Raw genomic sequence first — 26,897 nt, 5'->3', positions numbered from 1 at the left:
TATTTACCCATAGAACTTCATGGAGTGGCCGTGCAGTTTGAGGCACAATGTCATGGATTGCAGGGCCCCTCCCACAGGAGGTTCGAGTCCTGCCTCGGACATGGGTGTGTGTGTTATTGGCATAAGTTAGTTTAAGTAGTGTGTAAGTTTAGGGATCAATGACCTCAGCAAAATGGCTCTGAGCACTATGGGACTTAACTTCTAAGCTTTAATCTATCAGGAAGTTTCTCTAAAACCTTCTGAATTCTTCTCTCTGTGTTGTATAAATATGCTGACTTCCTTTGTTTTGTGAAGCACTTCTTCATACCAGAATGTGCATAACTAATGTTCACATGCCATATTAATTTGTTAATGAACTCTTCCAGTACGTACAGCAGCTAGTTATTGTAAGTTGAATTTCTTGCTGAATAGTATCCCATTCATTTTGATGTAGTATCTGCTAATCATTACCTCATTCCTATCTCTTCACCTGGTATTTATATTCCATAATATCAGATCCCTGTCCTGCTCCCTGGAATTGTCAGACAGCATCACTTCAATGAAATTCTCGAACAGCATCTGTTTTCGATATCTGATTTCAAACATATTCGCTCGAAGTTCCCCATTGTCATCGATCTTTAACTCTGTTCGAGAATGTGATACAGTATTCGCTACCGTTTTATTCTTTCTGAGAATATAAACAACAATGAACTTGAATTTTTAGAGGTATAGTAACCACCACACTAAATGAACACGTGTGAGTTTGGCAGTCGTGAGGAACTGCAGTGCTTTATGATTGAAATACATTTATACCTCCCAAACAAGAAATAACAGAACCTCACAAACCCCCACACAGTTGTTTGGCTTTTGAGTTCTGTAACTGAATAGTTATTCCCAGACTTTGTTAATACATGACTCGCAAATGCGATAGTCTAAATTATCATCTCGCCACTGCTTTCTACTTCCTGGAAAAAGTGGATGTCTATGTCTGTCTGTGAGGTGTCAGAAGCTGGTCAGAACTCTTTCTCAAGGTCCAGATGATCTCATGTAGGTGCACTGACCAATGCTTGCTTTAGCACCATGAACTCTCACTATGCACCCTAATCCCATGTCCAGACGGTGTTCTTGCTCATGAGTTGACAGAGGCAGGATGTTGTGACGGTTATGTCAACAAAACACTTGTAAAAGTTTACCATGCCTAAAAATCACAAAATTGGAACCTAGTCCTGGGTACATCTACATCTACATCTACATACATACTCCACCATACGGTGCATGGCGGAGGGTACTTCGTACCGCAACTAGTATCTTCTCTCCCTGTTCCAGTCCCAAACAGAACGAGGGAAAAATGACTGCCTATATGCCTCTGCACGAGCCCTAATCTCTCTTATCTTATATTTGTGGTCTTTCCGTGAAATGTAAGTTGGCGGCAGTAAAATTGTACTGCAGTCAGCCTCAAATCCTGCTTCTCTAAATTTCCTCAGTAGCGATTCACGAAAAGAACGCCTCCTTTCCTCTAGAGACTCCCACCCGAGTTCATGAAGCATTTCCGTAACACTCGCGTGATGATCAAACCTACCAGTAACAAATCTAGCAGCCCACCTCTGAATTGCTTCTATGTCCTCCGTCAATCCAACCTGATAGGGACCCCAAACGCTCGAGCAGTACTCAAGAATAGGTCGTATTAGTGTTTTATAAGCGGTCTCCTTAAAGATGAACCGCATCTTCCCAAAATTCTACCAATGAACCGAAGATGATTATCCACCTTCCCCACAACTGCCATTACATACTTGTCCCACTTCATATCGCTCTGCAATGTTACGCCCAAATATTTAATCAACGTGTCAAGTGCTACACTACTAATGGAGTATTCAAACATTACGAGATTCTTTTTCCTATTCATCTGCATTAATTTACATTTATCTGTATTTAGAGTTAGCTGCCATTCTTTACACCAATCACAAATCCCGTCCAAGTCATCTTGTATCCTCCTACAGTCACTCAACGACGACACCTTCCCATACACCACAGCATCATCAGCAAACAGCCGCACATTGCTATCCACCCTATCCAAAAGATCATTTATGTAGATAGAAAACAACAGTGGACCTACCACACTTCCCTGGGGCAATCCAGATGATACCCTCACCTTCGATGAACATTCACCATCGAGGACAATGTACTGGGTTCTGTTGCTTAAGAAGTCTTCAAGCCACTCTCATACTTGGGAACCAATCTCATATGCTCGTACCTTAGTCAGGAGTCTGCAGTGGGGCACCGAGTCAAACGCTTTCTGGAAGTCAAGGAATATGGCTTCCGTCTGATACCCTTCATCCATGGTTTGCAAGATATCGTGTGAAAAAAGGGCGAGTTGCATTTCGCAGGAATGATGCTTTCTAAAGCTGTGCTGATGCATGGACAGCAACTTCTCTGTCTCAAGGAAATTCATTATATTCGAACTGAGAATATGTTCGAGAATCCTGCAACAAACCGATGCTAAGGATATTGGTCTGTAATTTTGAGGATCCGTCCTTCTACCCTTCTTATATACATTATAATCCCTCGTTGCTTGACCTTTCTCAGAGTCTAACTGAATTCCCCACTGAAAAATTGGAAGTTAACTTGCTTGTGACCAAATTCAGATTTGATAAGGTCTACCATTAAATTGTGGTCTCTAAGTTGTTGTAACAATTGTTATCATCCCAAGTTTTGTCATCAACGTACAGTGTTAACCTTTTGCATAGATCTTCCAGAAAGACATCATTCGGACCTCTAATAAATGCAGGCAATGAGTTGTTCAAGCCAAACAGCAACTTCCTGAGTGAGAAACAGTGCCCAAAGCATAGTAAGGCAGTGCAGTGGCGGCACTCAGGATGTAATGCTATCTGCCAAAACTTTTTCTTTGAGTCAGCAGAGCCGAGCACTTCTGTCCCTTGGAAACGTTGTAGTAACTCTTCCAGAGTGTCAGGACGACAGAGCTCCAGCTGAATGGAGCCATACTTTTTAGAGATACACACTTACGGCTATTTTAGGAGTTGGTTGCGCTTTCAATAGTCTTTTGTGTGACCATCAGTCGTAACTCCTCTTCCACTTGCTCCTTATACTTTAGCAGGATTGAATATGATCACATAAAAATCTTCTTATACAGTTTTAACTTTCGAGTGGTACACAATATTCTTAATTTTGCTGAGTGCCTTGGAGAATACCTCCTGCTGTGAAGTTAAAATTCTCAGAAACTGTCCTGTCTCTCTGGTTGGCTCAAGATGTCCTACCTTATCATTTATCAACTGATTCACATCCATTTCTGCATGTTCTACTTGGTGGTTGACACAGCCTATGAGAAACACATCTGTGAAACCCACAGAGCAGTCTTTCTCAGACGTGCCGTTTTCAACCCAGTCTACAAATTTTAAGCTTGAGGTTTCATTACTGGTTTTAACTATGATCAGTCTTGAGTCAAAGCCCATAGACATTTTATAATAATTAATAAAATCGAGACCAAGTATTACATCCACTATGAGGGATGGTACAAGCAGAAAATCCTCCATTTTCATATGATTCACACATAAAATCTATTCTCACTTGTCTCTTCAAATCTACTGTCTCTTGGTTAGCTGTTCCCTTCACCTTAGTTTTCTGCGTGGGGAACTTTGGACACTCTCTCTTTTAAACACGCTTCATAAACACATTCGTTAATAGCCTTCACTGGACTACTGGTATTGAAGAGACAGTAAACTACTTTATCGTTAACCTTTATCCAAAGCACAGGGTAACCTCCGATCTCTGAGGTATCCTCTTTTCTCAGAAGAGTTCCTCTCAGTTCTTCAAAATTAATGTATGGGGGCTCCTCACTATTTGCCACGCTACCTGAGCCACTATCCCCTAGTCAGTTTCTGCTACTGCCTTCACTTGTACTCGGACCATTGTACCTTGAGTTCACAGTACATACCGCCAAAAGTTCTATGGGCGCACTGTACCTCTCTCAGTTCTCATAAGGGGTAAAGGGAAGGTTTTCGTCTCCCACTGCTACTGCCTTGCGGAGACAAACGACTGGTCTGGTTATTACACTGCCATCTATTCCCAAATCTCTGTGTAGGTGATGTAGTTACCATTTCGGTCGTTCATCAGAACGGTTTTCTGGTTGCATAACAATACCCTGTGGTCTGGCAGGTGCTTTTCCCTCTTTGCCGTGACTGCACCCTAGCTCCGGAAGTAAGGACGGGAACATGTGTATGTCATCCAAATACCAACTGACAATCACTATCTCCCACTAAAGAATTCCTGTACAGCTTCAACATTAGAATGCCCATTTCTATTCTTTTTGGTGATCATAACTTGTATAAAAAATCGTGTTTAAAATCTGAATATATGTGACAGTTGTTCATAAGAACACACATCCTCATGGTTTGCTTATCGTGTAAATGTCCACACACACTGCTCACTTTGAGCAGGTGCTTCCACAACATTGTCAGAACACCATCGAATTACGTGAGCCACATAACCAGACATGCATCAGTTGTCGGGTCAGGAAAAAGATGGTACTATTGTACCAGCACAAAATGGCAGTGTGTCTCGTTCTCATCAGAAACAATTGTGGCTGTCTCATTGTTCGCCTTATTAAATGCTGACTGTCCTGGTAGCTGACATTGCCAATTCCTCAAATTCTTCCTCTTCATCCTTCGTTTGTTTTAACTGAGGTACAGCCCTCCCTACTGTCATTATCATTAGTCTCAGTAGATTGTTGATGGTCCATTGCCTGCCAAAGTACATGCAATTCTTCTTCATTCCTCTGCTTGAGCCTATTTAAAGATCAGCAGTGACTGGAGTTTGCGGGTGTCTCCACCCATAATAGGACAAGTGTGGTCTGACCCTATCCCCCAACTCAATACTGGTTATTAATTCTTTGGCTGGACGATCTTTCACACTATAACAGGGACTTGCATAGCAATGAGTACCTACTGAATTACTGTGCTTAACATTCTCTACCTTACCCTGAGTGCTATTCATCTGAAGCCAGAAAAAGATTAATTAACTTTAGCCATAGCTCCTATTACAAGGAAAGAACGTGCAACGAAAATCTATTTACCAGACTTCAAATTGACCGATCAGGTATTCAATTTCATTAAGTGCTTCCTAGTAATTGTAGGGTATATGAAGTCTGTGATCACAGGAAGAAGGATAGCTTGTGATTGTGCACAATAGGGTAAAGATTAATGAACTAAATTTAAATCGAGAGGAAATTTATTTACAATTTAAAGTGTACTGCTCAACTGCATTAAACATACAATACATATAAAATCCAAACACTATGATTCCATTACAATAAATAGTATTAATCATTATTATTCAGAGAGGACTGGTTAGATCATGTGGTGCAACATGGATGCACATACATTCACACGCAAAGTCTCAGACATTCAAAGAACTACAGAAGACAATATTCATTATTTTCTCGCCGATGTTCAGTCGTCAAACTGTCTTGTGCATCACAATGGAAAGAAAACATTCCACGTAACCAAAATCGAGAGTTCCTGAAGTGAATCGTAACCAGGTAAAGAGCAAGTTCGGCCCAATTTGAATATAGTTGAATGATATCAAAATTACTACTCACGAAAATTCCATAGTGCTTCTAACAAATGACCGAAGTCACGCATAACTCCATACTCGAAAACTCTGAACTAATTCACACACAAAATAAACGCTTCAGTGTGCACAAAATTAACACATAATACTAACCAGCACACTGAGTCATCTGCAACCCGACTCTTTCACATCTTCCTGACCTCTCAAAAAAAAAAAAAACAAGTCTGCCTCGCCTCCGAGTACGGAGAGCGAAAAAACCTGGAGGTGACGAACTGACCAATCAACAAAACGATTCCTTTACTAGTACTAGCCATCTCCTTCAATCAGAGGACAGGAGAAACGACGACTGTTTATTAGTTTCCAAAAGTTTTCCATCTGTTCGACATCTGAAATTTGAACAAATGCATCCCTTGCACTTGGTTCTAAGAGAGCCAGTTGTATGGACGTCCAATACTAAAACCCATACAGGTAATGGCACGATTGGCTGCCTGAGTGGCACCACAAGGAACCTTCGAAAGTTGAACACAACTACTTTTCCAAACCTCTGCTGCTAAGTTAAATTGAGGAAATCCCACTTAATTCACCCAGTTACATGCGTTTGCAATTAAACCCACATTCATTCAATCCAGCAATCTTAACAACTATCATTTCTATGTTCACATCTAAGACATCAGAAACATACTTTCTGCCATTATGGATTATGTGATTTGTGCAGTTTGCTTTAAAAATTTTGTTATTTTTCTCACTCAACAATTTCATCATGGATTTATTTTTGCTATAATTGATGACGAAATGTTATTTACATTTAATGTATGAGATTCAAGACTGTTTTCTATTAAAGCATGAATACCACTAGCACTGTCATCTCCTTGTTCCACTAAATCTAATAATTCAAAGTACCTGATTAATACAGCAAACATTTTCCTGTACCTGAAATTCGACGCATCTGAAGCCACAGAAAAAAAGGTTCTACACTAATATGGGTCATTTAGCACATCTAGGAAATCACTTACACTTCTAGGCGCTAATACGTTGTTTGCAATAGACTCTGCTTTAGTCCTACCACAACGTATTTTTTTGGGCACATCCGAATCCATAAATACGTTCTTTACAAGTTTATTCACACAGTCCATGCTAATATAACTTAGGTTGTGTTTCACTATATGATACGCAAACGATAACTCACCCACCAGAACTTTGTCACATTCACCACTGAAGGGAATACCACTTAGGCACTGAAAATAGCTGGATATCTTAGATGTGTTACTTCCTCTAACTCTGCTTTTGTGTCCTTTAGTGTTGGCATACTGCTGACAGTCAGTATTACCACCAAGTGCTACGCTGAATTCACGCTTGCAAAGGGTGCAATATGCTTTAGAATTGTTTCGTTTTACAGGATTAACCCATAAATGAGTTTCTTCCCATTTCTTCCGATATGTACTGAAGTACTTTCCTCCCCTTTTGAACAGGGTTTTGGATTCTTCCTTTTTGCGCAACTCGGATTAGGCGGAACGGCAAAGAAACAAGATAATCGCAATGTGACTCGCAACACCGTGTTATGTTTTATGTTCTCTACATATCGATGTAGTAACAGTATCCATAACACTATGTCGTATCGAAACTTCCTGAGCTGCCTAAGCACGACTCACGCCCCGTCCTCACAGCTTTACTTCTGCCAGTACTGAGCTGTGAGGATGGGGCGTGAGTCGTGCTTGGGTAGCTCAGTCGGTAGAGCGCTTGCCCGTGAAAGGCAAAGGTCCCGAGTTCGAGTCTCGGTCCAGCACACAGTTTTAATCTGCCAGGAAGTTTCATATCAGCGCACACTCCGCTGTAGAGTGAAAATTTCATTCTAGACTATGTCGTATCGATTGATCGATGTTGTAACCATCATCCACCAACGAGATTTGAAAGATATGTGGCAGGTTTAAACCTTAATCTGTGTCCTTTTGCCGGCTGGGGTGGCCGAGTGGTTCTAGGCGCCGCAGTCTGGAACTGCGCGACCGCTACGGTCGCAGGTTCGAATCCTTACTCGGGCATGGAGGTGTGTGATGTCCTTAGGTTAGTTAGGTTTAAGTAATTCTAAGTTCTAGGAGACTGATGACCTCAGAAGTTAAGTCCCATAGTACTCAGAGCCATTTGACCCATTTTTGTGTCCTTTTCTCAAATACGGGAGATTGTATCTCCTGTATAAAAGAAAAATGGGAGATGTGAGTAGGCTTAAAAATTCAGAAGAATACGGGAGTTCCCACATAATACGGGAGAGTTGGCAACCCCGGGACGGGAGAAAATATTACAAAACGCATCGAGAATATGTGGGAGGGAAGGGAGAAACATGTGTAGGGTGGACAGTACCACAGCAAAAGCCACATCAAGAAACAATGTTGAGACTGCCATAAACGGACAGACTGGCTATCAAACCATAGGTCCTGAGGGAAGCGGTGCATGTGTGGAAGTGGAAGTAACCTCCATTAATCTTTAAGGAAATGGTTGGGAATTGGTGCACAAAAATAAATGTGCTAATAAAAATAGTGACTGCCAAGTAAATAACTTATATGAAACTTCCTGGCAGATTAAAACTGTGTGCCCGACCGAGACTCGAACTCGGGACCTTTGCCTTTCGCGGGCAAGTGCTCTACCATCTGAGCTACCGAAGCCCGACTCACGCCCGGTACTCACAGCTTTACTTCTGCCAGTATCTCGTCTCCTACCTTCCAAACTTCTTTACTTCTGTTCGCAGGAGAGCTTCTGTAAAGTTTGGAAGGTAGGAGACGAGATACTGGCAGAAGTAAAGCTGTGAGTGCCGGGCGTGAGTCGTGCTTCGGTAGCTCAGATGGTAGAGCACTTGCCCGCGAAAGGCAAAGGTCCCGAGTTCGAGTCTCGGTCGGGCACACAGTTTTAATCTGCCAGGAAGTTTCATATCAGCGCACACTCCGCTGCAGAGTGAAAATCTCATTCTGGAAATAACTTATAGATATAAGGATAAAAGCCTAGAACCTGTTTTGGGCCATTTATAAACATAACATTTAGAATTAAAATCTCTTAAAAATTGTTGCAATATTTTTAATTTTTTTAAACTTAAGAAAACTTTATAAGAAAATGTAAAATGGGGGAATGGCCATAGTAAAGGCACCAGTGAAGAGAAGGCAAGGAGATAAGGCGGATGAACCAAGCTCATCACTTAAGCAATCACAATTGGCCAAAATAGCTTGATGCCAAAAATCTGTTCGAGAATTCAGTGTTTGGTTTGAAGGTTCTTTTAACACAGGAAAGATTTCCAGCTCTTCCAAGATATTAGGAAAGTTGCCCTTGCATTCCGTATGCAAAATTGTGAGACAAGATGTAATACGAGAAATTGAGTGACCATTTCAGGTAAATGAGAACTCAAGCTAGAACTGGAACCCAGACCAGAAGTATGTCCCTTAAACCTAACTTTCCAGTTCGGCCTATATCCTTAGACTGCCAATCTGCAGAGGTGAAGCTGTAAGTGCCTGATGACTTGCATATTTCATTCTTAAGAATAATGGTCTGAGGTTTAAAAACAGGGAGAAGGCAAAACAGGAGCCCCACAAGTCGTCAAGTGTTTACATCATCACTGGTGAAGATTGCTAGTCTAAGAACACAGTCCCAACCTGAAAAGTCCTTTGTAGTTTGGTTTAAGGAACATGTTTCGAGTTCAGACTCCAATTCAGCCTTAAGCTTGCATTTATCTGCAACTGTCACTCAGGTTCTCGATTACATCTGGTCCTACAATTTTGCGTACAGAATGCAAGGGTAACATTCTTAATATATTGGATTAGCTGGAGATATTGTGTGCATTAAGAAATTCTTAAAAGCAAACATTAGGTTCTCAAACTGAGTTAGGGCACAAGGCCATTTTGGCCAACTTTGATTACTTAAGTGAATAGCCTGGTTCATCAGCCCTCTACCCGTTACCTCCCCTTCCTTGGTGTCTTTACTGGGGCTATTTCCCACTCCCATTTCAAATGATTTTTAAAAATTTTCTTAAATTTAAGAATAAATAAAGAAACTGTAAGAATTTTTAAGATTTTTCAAATCTTACCATTATGTTTAAATATGGCCTACATAGGTTCTTGGCTCTTATTCTTATGTCTGTAAGTTATTCACTTTCCAAGATGCTACTCCAGGCAGGTGTAAAATGAATGTGTGCAACAGAAAATAAACGCTAACATGAAGATTTGGCCCTGTCTGACTACCCCCTGAAGCAGATCTTAGGATCTACACTCCTGGAAATGGAAAAAAGAACACATTGACACCGGTGTGTCAGACCCATCATACTTGCTCCGGACACTGCGAGAGGGCTGTACAAGCAATGATCACACGCACGGCACAGCGGACACACCAGGAACCGCGGTGTTGGCCGTCGAATGGCGCTAGCTGCGCAGCATTTGTGCACCGCCGCCGTCAGTGTCAGCCAGTTTGCCGTGGCATACGGAGCTCCATCGCAGTCTTTAACACTGGTAGCATGCCGCGACAGCGTGGACGTGAACCGTATGTGCAGTTGACGGACTTTGAGCGAGGGCGTATAGTGGGCATGCGGGAGGCCGGGTGGACGTACCGCCGAATTGCTCAACACGTGGGGCGTGAGGTCTCCACAGTACATCGATGTTGTCGCCAGTGGTCGGCGGAAGGTGCACGTGCCCGTCGACCTGGGACTGGACCGCAGCGACGCACGGATGCACGCCAAGACCGTAGGATCCTACGCAGTGCCGTAGGGGACCGCACCGCCACTTCCCAGCAAATTAGGGACACTGTTGCTCCTGGGGTATCGGCGAGGACCATTCGCAACCGTCTCCATGAAGCTGGGCTACGGTCCCGCACACCGTTAGGCCGTCTTCCGCTCACGCCCCAACATCGTGCAGCCCGCCTCCAGTGGTGTCGCGACAGGCGTGAATGGAGGGACGAATGGAGACGTGTCGTCTTCAGCGATGAGAGTCGCTTCTGCCTTGGTGCCAATGATGGTCGTATGCGTGTTTGGCGCCGTGCAGGTGAGCGCCACAATCAGGACTGCATACGACCGAGGCACACAGGGCCAACACCCGGCATCATGGTGTGGGGAGCGATCTCCTACACTGGCCGTACACCACTGGTGATCGTCGAGGGGACACTGAATAGTGCACGGTACATCCAAACCGTCATCGAACCCATCGTTCTACCATTCCTAGACCGGCAAGGGAACTTGCTGTTCCAACAGGACAATGCACGTCCGCATGTATCCCGTGCCACCCAACGTGCTCTAGAAGGTGTAAGTCAACTACCCTGGCCAGCAAGATCTCCGGATCTGTCCCCCATTGAGCATGTTTGGGACTGGATGAAGCGTCGTCTCACGCGGTCTGCACGTCCAGCACGAACGCTGGTCCAACTGAGGCGCCAGGTGGAAATGGCATGGCAAGCCGTTCCACAGGACTACATCCAGCATCTCTACGATCGTCTGCATGGGAGAATAGCAGCCTGCATTGCTGCGAAAGGTGGATATACACTGTACTAGTGCCGACATTGTGCATGCTCTGTTGCCTGTGTCTATGTGCCTGTGGTTCTGTCAGTGTGATCATGTGATGTATCTGACCCCAGGAATGTGTCAAAGTTTCCCCTTCCTGGGACAATGAATTCACGGTGTTCTTATTTCAATTTCCAGGAGTGTATTAATTCTATAAATTACTTTCTAAACATAAATGAATGATGAAGGAAACTAATCCTACTAAATGATAAACATTGTTCCTGCTTATATATTAGCTGTAGATTAAAAAAAAACCTTTATATTACAAAGTTTGCATTTCCTAAGTAAAATTATTAATCAATTGCTCAACTCTACCCCTTAATATGACTGCGCGATCTAATATCAATAACACGAAATGACTGACATCATCTAGATACCAAACACTAGAAGACACACCTTTCAAAGATGGTCTACAGTTGTGTGGAACCTCAGTGGAAGTACACTAACATGATCACAGCTGTTTAGCTTTATAGCCCTAATAAGCGCAAGCAATTTGTGATATCACCGTATGTACTGCATCTGGTGCATCAGCGTTCTAGTTCTTGTAAACGTCTGTGTCGATGAAAGAACACCAGCCACCAAATAAAAACTCTTTCAAACACTAGGACGGCAGAAGGCGGTCCTTTGACTAATATACTCTAATACTGTCTTTTCCTACCTGTGTTCTACAGACGAGAAACGCGAACTCGCAGCCACAAGGACGCAGTTCAGATAACGTCTCAACGTAAGTACAGACAGAGGAAGTGCTCTCAATTATGAACACTGCATACTCAGCGACAACTTCCAACCCAGAGGTGAGGTCCAGAATCGTATAGGTTCGCAACAGTACAGCGCCTAACTGTTCTAACTATAAACTCTCCTGAGAGCAAAGACAGCAAGTCTGTCTGTACCAGCAAAGCTGATATCGAGCGATCGTCACACACGGGCGCTCACAACGGAAGATCTCGTCTCTCCACTGCTGGCCTCCCAGCAAGGCTCAGCTCCCCATCATCATAATTCCGAAAACGAAACATATTCCCGAAACCACGGAATATTCTCCTACTCTACAGATTCTTCTGAATGCTGACCAACCATATTTGTCTTTTGTCAAACAGTGCGGAAGGTTTGCGAGGAAATACCTATACTCATATAATGGTACGCTTCTGAGTAAAAATCCTTGGAAATAACCCAGCCTGTGTGGTTTGCGAGGTGCTGTTTCTTCGTTTCTCTCACCTGCATCCAAGATTTGCAAAGTTCGGAAGTTATCCTTCCAGCCCTACTACAATAGTGGCCGGCTGCCACTGTATTGTAACTTCGCTCTCAAGTGTCCAGACTGTCCGTCTTGGAACTTCCTGTGTGGAGTTGAACCACTACACCTGTACAGGCTTTCCGCCCAGAGCCTGAGTTCTGCCTGCCATTTCGTCTCCACTGGCATTCCAACCTCTACTAGTATAGGCAATCATTCATTACACTGTTTTTATAATAAACATCAGCCGCCTTTAGTGAATTAGCAGTCTAGTTAAAAGTTGATTAACTCTCTACAGTAAGTTGATTTCTTAGGATGGATAGGATGTGTGACTGCTGTGTGCAGATGCATGAGGAGATGGCCACTGTTTGCGAACAGCTGAACGTGTTGATGGCCGCGGTCAGCCTTCTTCAGGCTGCTGCCTTGGAGTGTAACGGCGGTGGGGAGTCTGGTGCATCGCATGGCATGCCCCAGGTGTTGTATGCTTCACCCACTGTCCCTGCTGTCGAGACATCTTAGCAGGTATCGGGCGTAGTTGGGGCACCCTCTCCACAAGGGGAGTGGCGGGTTCAGCGGTGTACAAGGCGGAGGGTCAATGTGGAGGCTGGTCGTGTGGCATCACCCACTCTGGCTTTGAGTGGACATGTGGCCGCTCCTTCAGCAAGGCCCGAGCAGGCACACGAGGGGAGGGGTTTATTAGTGATTGGGAGCTCCAACGTTAGGCGGGTGATGGAGCCCCTTAGGGAAATAGTGGAAAGGTCGGGGAAGAAGACCAGTGTTCACTCTGTCTGCTTGCCGGAGGGTCTCATCCAAGACGTGGAGGAGGCCCACCCGACTGCAGATTGTTGATCATGTCGGCACCAATGACTCCTGCCATCTGGGTTCAGAGGTCATCCTCAATTCATACAGGCGGTTGGCAGGGTTGGTGAAGGCGGAAAGACTCGCTCGTGGGGTGGAATGTGAGCTAACTATTTGTAGTATCATTCCCAGAACAGATCGCGGTCCTCTGGTTTGGAGCCGAGTGGAAGGCTTAAACCAGATGCTCAGACGATTCTGCGGAGATCTGGGGTGCAAATTTCTCGACCTTCGCTATCGGGTGGAGAAATGTAGGGTCCCCCTGAACAGGTCAGGCGTGCACTAAACGCAGGAAGCGGCTATAAGGGTAGCGGAGTACGTGTGAAGTGCACATGTGAGTTTTTTAGGTTAGAGAATTCCCTCCCTAGGCCCGACAAGATGCCTCCTGAGACACGGCAAGGTAGGAGTAGGCAAAATGCAACAGAGAATAACAATATTAATCTGCTAATAGTAAACTGCAGAAGCATCTATAGAAAAGTCCCAGAACTGCTATCATTAATAAGCGGTCACAATGCCCACATAGTACTAAGGCCAGAAAGTTGGCTGAAACCAGATGTAAACAGTAATGAAATTCTAAACTCAGATTGGAATGTATACCGCAGAGACAGGCTGGACAGTGAAGGGGGAGGCGTGTTATTAGCGATAAGAAGTGCAATAGTATCGAAGGAAGTTGACGGAGATCCGAAATGTGAAATAATTTGGGTGAAGGTCACGGTTAAAGCAGGCTCAGACATGGTAATTGGATGTCTCAATAGGCCCCCTGGCTCAGCAGCTGTTGTAGCTGAGCACCTGAAGAATAATTTGGAAAATATTTCGAGTAGATTTCCCCACCGTGTTATAGTTCTGGGTGGAGATTTTAATTTGCCGGATATAGACTGGGAGACTCAAATGTTCATAACAGGTGGCAGGGACAAAGAATCCAGTGAAATTTTTTAAAGTGCTTTATCTGAAAACTACCTTGAGCAGTTAAACAGAGAACTGACTCATGGCGATAACATATTAGACCTTCTGGTGACAAACAGACCTGAACTATTTGAAACAGTTAACGCAGAACAGGGTAACACCGATCATAAAGAGGTTACTGCATTGATGATTTCAGCCGTAAATAGAAATATTAAAAAAGGTAGGAAGATTTTTCTGTTTAGCAAAATTGACAAAAAGCAGAGTTCACAGTACCTGACAGCTCAACACAAAAGTTTTGTCTCAAGTACAGATAGTGTTGAGGATCAGTGGGCAAAGTTCAAAACCATCGTACAATATGCATTAGATGAGTATGTGCCAAGCAATATCGTAAGAGATGGAAAAGAGCCACCGTGGTACAACAACCGAGTTAGAAAACTGCTGCGGAAGCAAAGGGAACTTCACAGCAAACATAAACATAGCCAAAGCCTTTCAGACAAACAAAAATTATGCAAAGCGAAATGTAGTGTGAGGAGGGCTATGTGAGAGGTGTTCAATGAATTCGGAAGTAAAGTTCTATGTACTGACTTGGCAGTAAATCCTAAGAAATTTTGGTCTTATGTCAAAGCGGTAGGTGGATCAAAACAAAATGTCCAGAAACTCTTTGACCAAAATGGTACTGAAACACAGGATGACAGACTAAAGGCAGAAATACTAAATGCCTTTTTCCAAAGCTGTTTCACAGAGGAAGACTGCACTGTAGTTCCTCCTCTAGATTGTCGCACAGATGACAAAATCGTAGATATCGAAATAGACGACAGAGGGATAGAGAAACAATTAAAATCGCTCAAAAGAGGAAAGGCCACTGGACCTGATAGGATACCAGTTCGATTGTACATAGAGTACGCGAAGGAACTTGCCCCCCTTCTTGCAGCGGTGTACTGTAGGTCTCTAGAAGAGCGTAGCACTCCAAAGGATTGGAAAAGGGCACAGGTCATCCCAGTTTTCAAGAAGGGACGTCGAACAGATGTGCAGAACTATAGACCTATATCTCTAATGGCTATCAGTTGTAGAATTTTGGAACACGTATTATCTTCGAGTATAATGACTTTTCTGGAGACTAGAAATTTACTCTGTAGGAATCAGCATGGGTTTCGAAAAAGACGATCGTGTGAATACCAGCTCACGCTATTCGTCCACGAGACTCAGAGGGCCATAGACACGGGTTCGCAGGTAGATGCCGTGTTTCTTGACTTCCGCAAGGCGTTCGATACAGTTCCCCACAGTTGTTTAATGAACAAAGTAAGAGCATATGGACTACCAGACCAATTGCGTGATTGGATTGAAGAGTTCCTAGATAACAGAACGCAGCATGTCATTCTCAATGGAGAGAAGTCTTCCCAAGTAAGAGTGATTGCAGGTGTGCCGCAGGGGTGTGTCGTAGGACCGTTGCTATTCACGTTATACGTAAATGACCTTGCGGATAACATCGGAAGTTCACTGAGGCTTTTTGCGGATGATGCTGTGGTATATCGAGAGGTTATAACGATGGAAAATTGTGCTGAAATGCAGGAGGATCGGCAGCAAATTGACGTATGGTGCAGGGAATAGCAATTGAATGTCAACGTAGACAAGTGTAATGTGCTGCGAATACACAGAAAGAAAGATCCCTTATCATTTAGCTACAATATAGCAGGTCAGCAACTGGAAGCAGTTAATTCCATAAATTATCTGGGAGTATGCATTGGGAGTGATTTAAAATGGAATGATCATATAAATTTGATCGTCGGTAAAGCAGGTGCCAGACTGACATTCATTGGAAGAATCCTAAGGAAATGCAATCCGAAATCAAAGGAAGTAGGTTACAGTACGCTTGTTCGCCCACTGCTTGAATACTGCTCAGCAGTGTGGGATCCGTACCAGATAGGGTTGATAGAAGAGATAGAGAAGATCCATTGGAGAGCAGTGCTCTTCATTACAGGATCATTTAGTAATCGCGAAAGCATTACAGAGATGACAGATAAACTCCAGTGGAAGACTCTGCAGGAGAGATGCTCAGTAGCTCAGTACGGGCTTTTGTTGAAGTTTCGAGAACACACCTTCACCGAGGAGTCAAGCAGTATATTGCTGCCTCCTACATATATCTTGCGAAGATGAGGATAAAATCAGAGAGATTAGAGCCCACACAAAGGCATACAAACAATCCTTCTTTCCATGAACGAGACTGGATTGGAAGCGAGAACCAATAGAGGTACTCAAGGTACCCCTGCCACACACCGTCAGGTGGCTTGCGGAGTATGGATGTAGATGTAGAAAGACAGTCCATCACCTTTCATGCAATAAGTGTTAACAATTATTTACAAGGCGTACATGACAATGTCAGTCTCCTTTAAATATTCATATATACGATGTACAACGTAGCAAATGAGATCTAACTGTGGTTGTAGTTCACGGCAAAGTACGTGGATGAGTGCTAGGAAGGCGCAAAATTAAAGCCACCTTACAATACCCCCACCTAACGAACTATATTGTACTAGGATGGCAGAATTCTTATAGTATTATCTCACCTAGTATAATATCATATAACCATCAAATGTCTGTACAAGCAAATTACTAAGAATACGGGGGCAGAGGAGCACTTGAATCATGATATGTTCTTCTACATCATTCTGCATTCATTCATGGGTTTACTGCCATAAATTTACTTATTACATATTTATTATAATCTGTCTACCCATTATGTTTAGAACATTGTTTCGAGACATGACAATTGGAATAAACAATAGTAAAAGAACCAGAATGAGATTTTCACTTTTCAGTGGAGTGTGCGCTGATATGAAACTTCCTGGCAGATTAAGGGGCTCCGGAAAGGCTCAAAATCATGAAAAGTTCAATTTTTACTTTTTTGCGTTTTATGAATCTGCAGACTATTACCTTTTAATAGATATATAATTTATTCAATTCCGAAGACTACAACTATTTTTAAATTTTTTTTGAAATGTGTTCTACATGGGCGTGACCCACTGTGGCGCTGTTAAACTACTGTCAAATGGTGTTATTATTAACGTCCGTGTTCATCAGGTACATTTTAGTGATGTGAGATAAAGTATGTGTTGTGGCTAACCTGTGATGGTTCAATATATATCGCTGGTGTGATTGTTGATTGTTTCATGTTTATTTACTCTGACATTATCTCGAAAATATTCGTAATTAATTCTGTTCCTTGAGTCTCTGTTTTGTTGAAGTATAATAATGAGTAAAAGTAAAGTTATTAGAAATCCTCTGAAGGCTTTTAAGAAAAGGAGAAATGTTGGAAAGCCAAAGGTATGTGTTATTACTGTAAACAATAAAGACGATAACCAAGTGAGTGAACCTAACCTCTCAAGTACACCTGCTCATAGCAGTCAAAGTGGGAAAGAAAATACTTCACAGAAGAAGCTTGGTTCAATGAGTGAAAACTATGAATGTTTTATGGGCGAATCGGATGCGAATGAAATATTTGATATGTCGGTTCTCAAAGGAATTTTTTCAAACTGTGTAAGATGTATTCATTGTAGTGAAGTTGGTCTGGAACTCTCCATAATAAAGCACGTAGGACTTGCTAGTGAAATACAACTGAAATGTGATAAGTGTTCATACATGACCACCTTTTGGAACAGTGTTGCAGTAACTGCAACTGAAGAAAATGGTAGCAAAATCTACAAACACAACAACGAGCGATGCTTGCTTTAGACAAGGAACGCCTTCGGGCTGCAGACAGGGCTGTAAAGAGTCTAGAAATACAAGCAAGAGTAAACAGGAGGAGGAACAAGAGGAAGCTGGAGGAGGAGTTTGCAGAGGGTGAAGATAATCCATCCTATGGACCTGGAATGCACTAAAAAGTTAATCCAATCTTTGTCGCTCGATTTCCAAAACTTTTGTTTTCTCATACTAATTACATGTTTTCTAAGGATCTTCCAAACATATTTGTTTCAAACTTTCAGTAAATGTTACACAGTACCTTCTGCATAATTTAACACAGCCTTTTTCCAAAAAACTATATATTTTTGAATACATAAATAAAAAATTGCAAAAAATTGTTGTGAATTTTCATTACAATTGAAAAAAAATCATCTTTAATAACTGAACTAAAATTTTGTAAAATCCCTGTGTTAAGTTGTAGCCCATATTCCAATAAATAATCTGTAAAAAGTTCAACTTCCTACCTCAAATACTTTGTGAGGAAAGATGTAATTTATAAGCGTTATTTTAACATTGCAAGTATAGGGCGTTCCGGAGCCCCTTAAAACTGTGTGCACCGACTGAGACTCGAACTCAGGACCTATGCCTTTCGCGGGCAAATGATCTACCATCTGAGCTACCGAAGCACGACTCACACCCGGTCCTCACAGCTTTACTTCTGCCAGTATCTCGTCTCCTACCTTCCAAACATTACAGAAGCTCTCGTGGGAACCTTGCAGAACTAGCATTACAAAATTTTTAGTCTCTTTCAAAACAAAAAAAAGGGAGCTCCCATCATTCCTTAGGCTTACAGCCCACACTCTCTGTCATTCATCCATCCCTAAGACGTAGATTCTGGCAAGAAATATTAAAGTGAAGTATCCTAATCTTTCCAAAGTGGTCGTCCAATAAATTACATGTGTTTCATTTAGCTATTGATATGCAAAACAAGCAATTACATCAATTATTCAAGAGGTTATCTATTGGCCATTATACAATTATATAAAATTCTGTGAAACATGCTACATAATTTCACTTGGTCATATTTATGCTCTTGGCTTACATTACAAAAGAAACATTATTTCACAAACTGATTGACCAAGACAGGTTTTTCCTTAACGTGTATACCCTTTAAACATTTCCAAAATCTTATGTTCTAAAGCATTCTTTGACAAACTGCATTTACATTTACTGTGACAATTAATATTTGTAATAAGAGGTCAGATCGACCACCAATTTTAACTAATGTGTTTGTTCACAGTGTGTAACATGTAAAACATAAAAACATTAAAAACCCACAGCACCATTAAAAAAGAAAATGACAAACAATAATTTTACATAAATACATACACAAATAAAATTCTGGAAATACACAAATATATAAAAACAGTGAAGGACATAGCATCATTAACAAAAAAAACTACAAACAATAATTTTACATAAATACATACACAAATATTTTCTTAAGACAACTCTGAAAAATCAGTACAAAATGTTTACACAATGATAGATATCAGAAACTGTTATTTTGTGGATGTAACTGTTCAGTGTTCTCTACATTATACACCTTTTTTTTATCAAGAGTCAAACACTGATTCGGGTTTCACAACACACGTTCGTCTTCATTTGTGTACAGGAATGGAAGCTACAGCTTTTTTGTGAAATTTAGGACGCGAAGATCATTTGAGATGGGACTGTTGCCTTTACAAGTCAGTCTTTGGACCCTCAGCCGATTGTTGGTCTCTTCAGGTTACCAGTCTCTCGCAGAATAGATGATGTGGACAGATGCTCGGATTATACAGCCAGGTAAGTGGGTGTATGTTTGAAAGGACCAAGTTTTCGTCGAATTTGCACACAGTATCAGGGAGGTACATTCTGTTAGGATTGCTATAGGTCACCTAGAATTCTTCTGCTTCGGCTAAGAGAAGTGTAATTGTGCCTAGTCTTCAGTTCTTCAGGTTTCTTCTTTTACTATGTTTGTGTTCCTACTCTTCTGTTCTTCATGTCGCTTCTTGCTCTTGATATAACTATTGTATTTGGGATAAGGATATCGGTAACTGTTAACAGGTAGGTTATCTGTTTGGTGACACTATACATGGAACTAGAGTCATTGTGTATGACTCAGATTCCTCAGAAGTTAGTGCCAGGTGACTGACTCCTACAGCTTATTATGTTATCAGACTCTGTCTGGTGGAGGACTGCAGAATAAAAGCAAATATATTTCACGTTCCGAACAGCTATTACCAGTTCCGCTGTACGCTTAACTGACTGTATTATGTGTGCAATTGATTTATCTCGTCACCATCATGTAGTATAACAGTGGAGACAAGCCATTAGTGGTCATTTAAACACCACTCTGCTGTGCTGGCCACGTTACCTGGTGCCATTGTCTGCCGCTCGGCCGAGGTCTTCAGGCAACCGATGAATAGCCCATGTCTGTGTCCGCCCATATCCGCCGCAACATGACTGATGGCGCCCCTTGCAACTGGACTGTTACATCCACACACTGTGTTGTTGCTTCCAGCGTGTCTCGAAAAATTTTTTGCGCATCGTGTGCTCACTAATGCCCACAATTAGCTTCTGATTTACAACAAGTACTATGTAATACATAACACAATTTATTGACATTTATGAAATATTAAATTTTAAGATGCATTCACTAGTGAGGTCATTTACCTTTACATTCATTATTGTTTGAGTTGTACAATTACCCAAGACAGGTATTTACTATTATTATTATAATAAAGATTTAATGTAGAAACTTAATGTTAATTATAAAGTAATACACCTCTACCTATGTCAGTGAATTATTAAATATCTGTCGGCACCTGTATACCTATAAATATACAGGTTCGTTAGTTGTTTATACAATAATAGAATTAATCCTCATCAAATCCCAATGTTAATAGTTGCAAATACTATGTGTTAAACTAATTGTTAAACTACTTGTTAACTACTTGTTAAACTATTGTTAACTACTTGTTAAACTACTGGTCAGTAGGATGTTTATACTAGCATAACTACTACACTGCCATGGGTATCACAAGAGTGTCCAATCTCATGGCTCTTGGTTTCATCATGGCTGTCGTCGTGAATATCTGTGAACAATAAAGTGCACATCTGGACACACAGACATACACAAATGAATGATTAGGTGGGCCTTTTCTTCATTTCCTGCTCATGACGTGCTTCGTGTGGACAATCATACTACATAGCAAATTTAGTGCATTTACTGATCTTTTATTTTAATCTCACTTTTATGAACTTCTCTCATGGTTTTACTCAGTAATAACCTCTCTTCTCCGTCCCCCTATTTCGGATCTGCTGCTGTTGCCTTTCTCTTGTGGTCTCTTCTTTTCATCTTAATAAAGTTACAGATTATTCTATTAGTGGTACCTGGAAATATAAAGATTTTAGTACATTATATAAAATCACTGCTCATCAACACGACTACCATGTCGCAATGTATTACCCTCTGTGCCCTGTGCTTTGAACGTAAAGCTTCATACCTTTTCCTTATTACGTTTTAAGTGTCTATATCCCCTTATTACACTTCCATTTCATGTCCCTCTAACACTCAAATAATATTTCGGTGCGCTCATACGGAATTCCACAGAACTGGCCACCATATACACAATTATTCCGTCTCTTTGGACAACATAAATACAACTTTCCCATACAAATAACGGAGCGCTCTCGCATAGACACGTGGAGCTGGCCACCTACTGAACTCCCATTTCTCTGAATGGAGACAAATCATACTTGGGCGACACACCTATGTATCACCGCAAACCCTATTAGCAAGTCACTCATTTATGATCCTATTGCTAAACATGTAAAATAGACACTCATTTCTAAAAAAAATTTACTGGTGTTCTCTCCTAATACATTCCACACCAATTGGTTAACAATTTTTTTATCTATTCACACATCTTTACGCCATTTTTTTAGTACCACACGTCTCTCAATTTCACTTTATTCCTTCAAGGACAGGTAGCACATCTTAAACTCGAAACACCTTCTAAAATTCTTCGCTCAGCTTGCTGTGAACATAGTTATAACCTACCAAGAAACATACTCAAATTTTCTTACCCACAACATCCTGCCCTTTTATGTACTGTAGTACCTCTTTTAACATGATAATATTACAGAAAATCTGATAAATCAACAGATCCCTTCAGTGTAATACTTAACTTAATTGCTAACTAGGTACAATATACTTTACTGTCACCATATCAACTCACTTTAATTCTTCCTCCTTATTCTACGCTATTTTGCCATACTCTCCCAGGGCTGGGTGGTCTAATTACAACTGATTGTTCCTGATTCCTGTTGCTATACATTCCACCCTATCCTTGATCTGACCATTGACAAGTTTCTCTATTGTCGTCCCATGATCCGCCATTATTTTGTGGTTCCCATCTCCAGTCATTTTGTTGCCTATATTCTCTGCCATAGTTCCTCCACTGTCCATAATTCCCACTATGATCTCTCTGGTCCATGTTTTGGTGAGGTGGACGATTTACATTGTTTTGCCAATTATGGCCTCTATTACTCCCTCCATTGTTCTCCCTACCTTCACCTTGCATGTCTCTCTGCCTACGTTTTTCTCACGGGTACTGCTCATTGAAAGTGTATTCCAATTATCTTAGGATACCTCTGAACCCTTCTACATCACTTCCACATAGGCCAACGAGGATTTGCTAGTAGGAAATTGGCAACTTCATGTAACATAATCTTATGATCTCAGCCAGTGTGCATGGGTCGTCCAAATACTGTTTTTTCTTGGTCAAGTTTTCGAAAAACTTCACCAGACTACAGAACCCTGAACTCTCCAAGTCTGTGCTCATCTTTATTTCCTGCTTGATCCTATCCTGTCTCTCCTTGGACCAGTATTTGTTTAAAAATGTGTCACGAAACTCTTCGTATGACGTGCACGTTTCTGCAATGTTCCGCATGCATTCGGCTGCTGTTCCCTTGATATGTGAACATACGAAGTACAGTTTTCGGGTGTAAAACATTACCCTCGTCTTTGTAATGGTGAAATTTTCGTACTTAGATAAAATGCTTAAAATCGAAAATTTCATTACAGTTTCTTCCTGCTCGGCCTATCACATTCTCACTTGGCGCTACCGTTTCCTGTCTACCGTTACCTTCGGGGTCCTCTCTTCTACTTCCTGTTACGTTTTCATCACTGGAAAACTGTTCCATGGTGCGCATTATTGGGTAACAGTTATGCAGATGACATATCTCATTGCTGTTCTCCGTATTCAGAATTCGCGACCCAGTTGTGCCCTGTATAGAAGCAGGGACCATTATCTCTAGCGATATTTTGTTGCTCTGCAGATACACTTTCTGTCTGTATTTGACAAGCAACTACTACATTCTAATATCGTCTGGTCTTGGACATGATCGTGAAGAGTTTGAACTGGCTCTTTCGGTTTCAGTTGTTTCCAAATCGCCTACTGTTTCTTTTCTGAGAGTTGATTTTTGCCTTGGTTGCGACCTGACTTCCTGAGATAATTGCTTAATTTCGCTTTCTATGTTCTGTTTAAATTGGGACAACCCGCGGTCAATGCCTTATTTGGTGCAATTTCTGACCTTTGCAGCTGCGTTATTTCTACTTGTTTGACGCGCCTCTGCAACTTCGTTAATGAACCTCTATCTATCTTTGTCGTATTTTCTGTCTTCTCTAATGTTTCAAAAGCAATCCGCTTTGCGCCCCTCGCTAGTAATCGCGCCTCCTTCGTGGTTCTTCTGAGCTTCGCAGTCTCTCGTTCTAGTTTTGTTCGGAGCGTCACTACTTCATTTTTCACTTCTCTCGTTTCATGTCTTATCAACTAAATTTCGACACTAACTTTTTTCATTTGACTTCTCATTCCAGCACTAATGTTTTGAATTTTACTTCCCATTTCAGCACTGATGTTTTGAATTTTACTTCCCATCTCTTCACTAACCTTTTGAATTTGACTTCCCATTTCTTTTAGGTATTCAAGGATGTTCAACACACCTACGTAATCTAGATCTTCTCTCCTATTGTGACTTTCTCTTCCTCTACTCTTACGTGATCTTCTGCCCTTTTCCCTTTCCATTACTTGGTATTCAAAAAAGTCGTCACTGTGTCCCCGTGATATGCTGCCTCATGACGATGTCACTGATGGCGATCTACCACGATTTTTAGTAATTCTGCGTTCACTTGGACTCTCTACATTATATTCCCATATCTTTACAATTGCCTCAGTGTGTCGCTGCTCATCATCTTTGCTATCACATAGCCCACCACAGGCTTGACTGTGTCTATCAGCTTCACAAAATTCCCATGGATCAGTATTCCCCTCACCAGTGCCTTGTGCTGCTATCATAGCTAACTCTTTCTCATGCTATAGGCTCTCTTGACTACCCCGTGTATCTGTCATTTCTATATTGTTACAACTAGTGCTCTGTTGCGCTACTAAGTGCGCTTTCGCCCTAATTAATATGGACTGATCCCTGATTACAATTCTTTCTTAAAATACACTCCATTTACAATACCCACATTTATTAAGTAACGGCACGTAAAATAAATATCTACAACAAAAGGCTAAACTAATGGCAACGTCGCAATGGGGCAGTGTCGTTACAGTACAACAAACTACACTGACACATTACATAACATAAATCAGGAAATTACAACCAGTGGGTTGAAGTGCAACGCCTCTGAAAAGAAATACAATAAATACACAAATATTATTTTTAATGTTATCACGTGGCTTTACCACTGAAAACTATATATACGCAAGCTGGTGATCACTATTAATAACACCTAAACATTAAATGGGAAAATTTTTTTAAAAAATTTCCAAGGTTTCAAACCAATTTATGACTACTATCAGAAGAGTCTAAGTAGAATCCTAGCAGGGTAATCCATAACCAAGATCCTACTCCATGCGGGTGAAAAATGAATGTGACCAACAGAAAATAATAAACACTAAAATGAAAATGTGGCCCTGTCCGACTACCCCCTGAAGCAGAACTTAGGATCTGTTAATTCTATAAATTACTATCTAAACATAAATGAATGATGAAGGCAACTAATCCTACTAAATGATAAACGTTGATCCTGTGTATATATTTATTGTAGGTTAAAAAAACATTTATATTACAAATGTTGCATTTTCTAAGTAAAATTACTAATCAATTGCCCAACTCTGCCCCGTTTTATGATTGCACAATCTAATATCAATAACACGAAATGACTGACATCATCTATGTACCAAACACTAGTAGACACAACTTTCAAAGATGATCTACAGTGGTGTGGAACCTCAGTGGAAATACACTACCATGATCACAGCTGCTTAGCTTTATAGCCCTAATAAGCCGAAGCAATTTGCGATATCACTGTATGTACTTCATCTGGTGCGTTGGCGTGCTGGTTCTCGTACATGTCTGCATCGATGGAAGAACTCCAGCCACAAAATAAAAACTCTTTCAGACACTAGGACGGCAGAAGGCGGTCCTTTGACTAATATACTCTAATACTGTCTTCTCCTCTCTGTGTTCTACAGACGAGAAACGCGAACTCACGACCACAAGGACGGGGTTCAGATGACGTTCAAGGTAAGTATAGGCTGAGGAAGTGCTCTCAATTACTGAACGCTGCGTACTCAACGACGACTTCCAACTTGGAGGTGAAGTCCAGAATCGTATAGTTTCACAACAGTACAGTGCCTAACTGTTCTAACTATAAACTCCCCTGAGAGCGACAGCAAGTCCGTCTGTACCAATAAAGCTGATATCGAGCGACCGTCACACACGGGTGCTCACAACGGAAGACCTTGTCTCTCCACTGCTGGCCTCCCAGCAAGGCTCAGCTCCCCATCATCGTAATTCCGAAAGCGAATCATATTCCAGAAACCACGGAATATTCTCCCTCTCTACAGATCTTTCGAATGCTGACCAACCATATTTTAGTCTTTTGTCGTACAGTGCAGAACGTTTGCGAGGAAATACCTATACTCATACAATGGTACGCTTCTGAGTAAAAATCCTTGGAAATAATCCAGCCTGTGTGGTTTGCGAGGTGCTGTTTCTTCGTTCCTCTCACCTGCATCCAAGATTTGCAAAGTTCGGAAGTTATCCTTCCGGCCCTACTACAATAGCGGCCGGCCGCCCCTGTATTGTGACTTCGCTCTCAAGTGTCCAGACTGTCCGTCTTGGCACTTCCTGTGTGGAGCTGAACCACCACACCTGTACGGGCCTTCTACCCAGAGCTTGAGTTCTGCCTGTCGTTTCATCTCGACTGGCGTTCCAACCTCTACTAGTATAGGCAATCATTCATTACACTGTTTTTATAATAAAGACACTCTGTCACCTTTCATGCAATAAGCGTTAACAATTACGTACAAGGCGTATATGACAATGTCAGTCTTCTTTAAATACTCATATATACGATGTACAAACTATCAAATGATATCTAACTGTGGTTGTAGTTCACAGCAAAGTATGTGGATGAGTGCTTGCAAGGTGCGAAATTATAGCCACCTTACAACTTGATAGTTGCTATTTTTATTAATACGTTTATTTTTGTACATCCGTTCTCAACCATTTCCTCGTAGTTTATCAGAGGCTATTCATGCTTCTGTGCTTGTGCTGCTTCCCTTGGGGCCTATGTTTTGATAGCCACCCAATCTGTGTATGCAGTAGCAGAATTCTGTCTTGGTGCGGCTTCAGCTGAATTACTGTTTACTGTACACTTGTCCTCCTCCCCCCCCCCTCCCCCCTGCACCACCTCTTTCCGGTGCGTTTTATATCTTTTCTCTTGTCCCATTCGTTATATGTTCCAGTTTCATACCACATTTTTTAATCCATGACTACCGATTTTGGCGAAATTTCCAAGAATTTTAAAGAGAGGGTTTAGATTGGACTGTAAAACTGGCACGACCACTTAATAAAAGTATTCGATCTTCTGTACACTTTTTGTCGCTGTCATATAGTCTGTGTAAACAGATTATGGGGTTTCTTCTTTTTATTCAGATTTGCACCTGATAATGCAATTTAAAATTACGAAACCGGTCGTGCTTTCAATAAAGAAGTATTTACAATAGCTGCAATGGTTTTTATTCAACATGGAAAAGTTTG

At 41.5% G+C, this 26,897-nt stretch overlaps 1 non-coding gene across 1 annotated transcript; it reads left to right on the top strand.

Annotated features, from left to right (window-relative positions):
- Window positions 1–7,271: 7,271 nt before the first annotated feature.
- Trnas-uga lies at window positions 7,272–7,346 on the top strand. The gene has a single exon. It is a non-coding gene; the product is annotated as a tRNA-Ser (tRNA).
- Window positions 7,347–26,897: the final 19,551 nt, after the last annotated feature.

The sequence above is a fragment of the Schistocerca americana genome, chromosome X (genome assembly GCF_021461395.2).
Source record: "Schistocerca americana isolate TAMUIC-IGC-003095 chromosome X, iqSchAmer2.1, whole genome shotgun sequence".
NCBI lineage: Eukaryota > Metazoa > Arthropoda > Insecta > Orthoptera > Acrididae > Schistocerca > Schistocerca americana.
This window is presented reverse-complemented; position numbering and strand designations above follow the sequence as displayed.